The sequence below is a fragment of the Arvicola amphibius genome, chromosome 1 (assembly GCF_903992535.2).
Source record: "Arvicola amphibius chromosome 1, mArvAmp1.2, whole genome shotgun sequence".
NCBI classification, from domain to species: domain Eukaryota; kingdom Metazoa; phylum Chordata; class Mammalia; order Rodentia; family Cricetidae; genus Arvicola; species Arvicola amphibius.
In genome coordinates, this window is record NC_052047.1 from 129,647,323 (window position 1) to 129,651,790 (window position 4,468).

A 4,468-nucleotide genomic window follows, 5' to 3' on the forward strand; every position below is an offset into this window, starting at 1 on the left:
AGAGCACTGTCTGCTCTTCCAGAGGACCCAGGTTCAATTCCCAGCACCCATATGGCAGCTTACAACCATCTGTAACACCAAAGTATCTGACACCCTCATACAGACATAAATAAAAATAAACCATTAAAAATATTTTAAAATAACAATGATGAAAAGGAAATATAAGTACACATTTTAAAATAATGACAATTTTTTGACAGGCTCACTATGTAGATTAGACTGTCTTTGAACTCACAGAGGTTTGCTTGCCTCCTGAGTGCTGGGATTAAAAGTGTATGATACCATGCCTGGCATAATGACATATTTTTGAGGCAGAGTTTCATGTATTAAAACTCTGTCTCGGAAAACAAAAAGGGGGGGATGTATATACTTATATTGACTTACCTAGGGAGATACCACGGTCACAAATATCAAGGTGGTTTTCTAGGGCAAGGCTTATTCATTGCACTCTGGATATACTGACCCCTGCTATTTCCCCAAATTCAGGAAACTTGACTGCATAATTTGTGATAGTGGGGGGACAGAATGATATTTTACAGAGAGTGCTATGGTAACAATGAGCTAGCCAAGGATAATGTCTGATGCTGATACAAGCCATCACTAGCCATGATGGCCAGTTCACTGACCCTTTTGGCAGTTCTAGCTGTCTTTATCCCAGTACCGTGGGCAGTGTGATCCACACTGCTTCCAGAGTCAGCTGGCTGAGGTCTTAGAAGGATTCCTCTTGCCTTTGCCCATTCACTTTCTTCAAGATCCTTCAAATTAATGGAAGTTGATGAGCCCTGAACTGCCTGGCTGAACACAAGTGTCTTCATGTCTCTGAAAAGAAAATTTCTGTTCCCTCTGCAAAATGGGAATACAAACAAAATCTATCTCAATAGAGTTATTATAAGAATTCTTGATGTTCCATGAAGGGGAAGGATTCTTAATACTATTTATCTGTCTCTGGTACTGATTTTTTTGTTTTGTTTTTTGAGACAGGTTTTCTCTGTGTAATAGCCCTAGATGTCCTGGAACTAGTTCTGTAGACCAGGCTGGCCTTGACCTCACAGAAATCCACCTGCCTCTGCTTCATGAGTGCTGGAATTAAAGGTGTGCACCACCACCGCCCAACATTATGGTACCGATTTTTTACATCACTTAAAAATACAGAAGGGGTGGAGAGATAGTTTGGTGAGCACTGATGTCTCTTTCAGAGGACCTGAGTTCAGTTCTCAGCGCCCACATAGTGATTTACAACTGTTGTAACTCTAATCCCAAAAGATCTGATGCCTTCTGCAGGCACTGACAGACAAGTGGTATACAGACATAATACATGCAGGTGAAACATCCATACACATATCTTTTTGTAAATTGAAAAAGTATAGAACTGGCAATTGTTAAAAGTATTATTGTGAAAGCTGGGTGGTGGTGGCACGTGATTTTAATCCCAGCACTTGGGTGGCAGAGATAGGAGGATCTCTGTGATTTTGACCAGTCTGGTCTACAGAATGAGTTCCAGGACAGACACCAGAGCTACAGAGAAACCCTGTCTCAAAAAACCAAAGAAAAAGAAAAAGTACTTGTGAATGCCTTTAACCCAACACTTAGGAGGCAGAGGCAGGCAGATCTCCAAGTTCAATCTCAGCCTGGTCTACAGAGGTATTTCCCCAGGATAGTCAGGTCCATACAGAGAAATTCTGTCTTGAGCCACACCCCCAAAAGAAGAGTACTTGCTTGTTCAGAGGATCAGAGTTGAATCCCAGCACCCACATCAGGTGGCTCACAACCTCCCATAACTCCAGCCCCCAAAGGATCTGACACCTTCTTCTGACAACCACATGCAAATCCACATACAAACATGAACACACACACTCAAAAATAAATCTTAAGGGAGAAATATATATATATAAATGGGGGAGAGAGCTGGAGAGATGGATTAGCGGGTAAGAGCGCTGGCTGCTCTTCCAGAGGTTCTAAGTTCAATTCACAGCAACCATATTGTGGTTCACAGCCATCTGTAGTGAGCTCTGGTGCTCTCTTCTGGCCCGCAGGCATACATGCAGGCAGAACACTGTATGCATATAAAATAAACCTTAAAAAAAAGAAAAAGAATATGGAGCTGGGCATCGTGGCACACCCCTCTAATCCCAGCACTCAGGGAGGCAAAGGAGAAGAAGAGAAGGCGGGAGGAGGACGAGAGAAAAATATTGAGTTGAGCATTGTGGTGCATGCCTGCAATCTCAACATTTACTGGTGTCATGGTGAGGGGTAGCAGGAGGATTGCTGCAAATTTGAGTGAAAATGTGGCTGATCTACAGAAACCCTGTCTCAAAAGACTGGGATTGGGAGAGAATAGGCAGCCAGGTACGGTGACACACACCTACCTCTGTACTCAGAAGGTAAATATAGGAGGATGGTGAATTCATGCCTAGTCTACAGAACAGCACCCAATCTCAAAAAGAAACCTACACAGAATATTATTCTTAATGTTGGGTATAGTTTAACCGTATGGTACAACTGTTGGCTTATTCCCTAGCAACACATACATACAGGTTTACCAAAAAAACTACAAGCGGAGTACAGAGGCTGGAGGGGTAGCTCAGTTGATAGAGCACTTGCCTAAAGATGCACAGATCCCTAGGCTCAGTTGTAACTCCATCACATAAAAGCTGTCATGGTGGCATATACCTGTAATCCCAGCAATCTGAAGGTAGAGATGAAAATCAGAAGTTCAAGGTAATCTTCAGCTGTATAGTAGGCAAGTTTGAAGTCAGTCTGGAATATATGAGACAAGAAGAAGAAAAAGAAAAAAAGCTGGCTTGAAATGATACAAGCAGCTTCTTAACACTTGGAGCATGGTTAACTGCCCCCAAATGCTTTTTCTGCATAATTACACTTCCTTTTATGGAACTGGATATGACCATTTATTTGATTGTTACGTGTCCAGATCCAATCCATCTTGTCTCACTTTTTCTTTTGAGTATTACTATGTCTGCCACCACCTTCCTCCCTCCTGGTATACACAATTGTGCTCACATAGATCCATGAGCAAGTAGAGGCCAGAGGTTACATTGGAAGGCATCCTCCATTGCTATCCACCATATTTTTTAAAGATTTATTCTTATGAGTATTTTGCCTGCATGTATGCCTGTACACCATGCACCTGATTGGTGCCCACAAAGGACACATGAGTGAGTCAGATCCCAAGACTGGAGTGATAGACCATTGTCTGCTGTCATGTGGGTGCTGGGAACTGAACTCAGGTCCTCTGGAAGAGCAACCAGTGCTCTTAACCATTGATCTTCCCGGGCCCTCTACTTTATTTTTTGAGACAGGATCTCTGGCTGAACCTGGAATTAACACTTTGTGCTAGGCTGGCTTGCCAGTCCTTGGAATCTACCAGTGTCTACCCACCAGTATTGGTGTTGGGTCCCATGAGGACAGACCTTCGTACCCCCACTTGATCTGTTTTGCACTCTTGTGGTTGATTGTTCCGAAAACAGGAACAAAAACAGGAACAATCTGTTGTTCTCAGCAATGTTTTTAAGGATGTTTATCACTAAGCCATGTGAGTTATGGTGATGAGCTTCCTGCTTTTGCTGGCTTGGCCTCCTCTGCTGAGGGCTATATATGCTGTGTGAGAAAGTGGAATAAAGGCTTGTCTGCAGAACCTGAAGTTGTGCTGTGTGTTAATCCTGACGCCCCTCAGAGAACTAAAGTTGCTGTACTGGTGCGGCAAGTGGAGGTTCCACTGAGATCTGAGAAAGAAGGACGAATTGAGCTAAAATGGGATCCACAAGCAGTAAGAGAGACCTGATATATCAGATATCTAAATTATTAGAGCAACAAGGAACTGTGGTCAAACAGAGAACTATAGAGGATTTTCTTAAGACTATAGCCACAGCAAGCCTATGGTTTTTGACAGATGGAGGTTTGAACAACCCTGTTTGGGAACAGGTAAAAAGAGACTTGCAGAAATGACTGCAAAAGGAGGGTGCCAATAGCTTCCCTATATCTACCTTTTCGCTATGGCGCCTGGTCCGCCATACCCTGCTTACTGATAAAGTGAAAATAAGACAGGAGGTTGCCACGGCTAAAGAAATACTTGAAGAAATACAGGAGAAGGAGACTCGCCGGTCCATAGGATCAGCAGAGAAGTTGCATAGGGACCGAAAGGAAGAGTCAGAGGTACCAGGGGGAACTTTGGAATCTGGTGCAGGACCAAGACTAGCACCAAAGTCTGCACGCTTTCAGGCGCAAAACCAGATAGCAATAACCTCTGAGTCAGAAAATGGGGAAGACAGCCTCAGGTCTAGCGCAGAGGATAGTTTATCTGATGAGGAAGAACAGCTAACACAGGAAATTAAGGTACTTCAGAAAAGGCTGAAGCACTGTAAGGCGAAGGATTCCTTATGTATGCCATCAGCCCCACCTGCTTATAATAAGGATTGGGGAAGGAGGGAGGCCCGTTGGGGACTGAGAGATG

The 4,468-nt window shown here is 43.5% G+C and overlaps 1 non-coding gene across 1 annotated transcript; it reads left to right on the top strand.

Annotated features, from left to right (window-relative positions):
* The first annotated feature begins 376 nt into the window (after positions 1 to 376).
* LOC119806141 lies at positions 377 to 538 on the top strand. Its single transcript, XR_005284168.1, has one exon. It is a non-coding gene; the product is annotated as a U1 spliceosomal RNA (small nuclear RNA).
* The last annotated feature ends 3,930 nt before the right edge of the window (positions 539 to 4,468 follow it).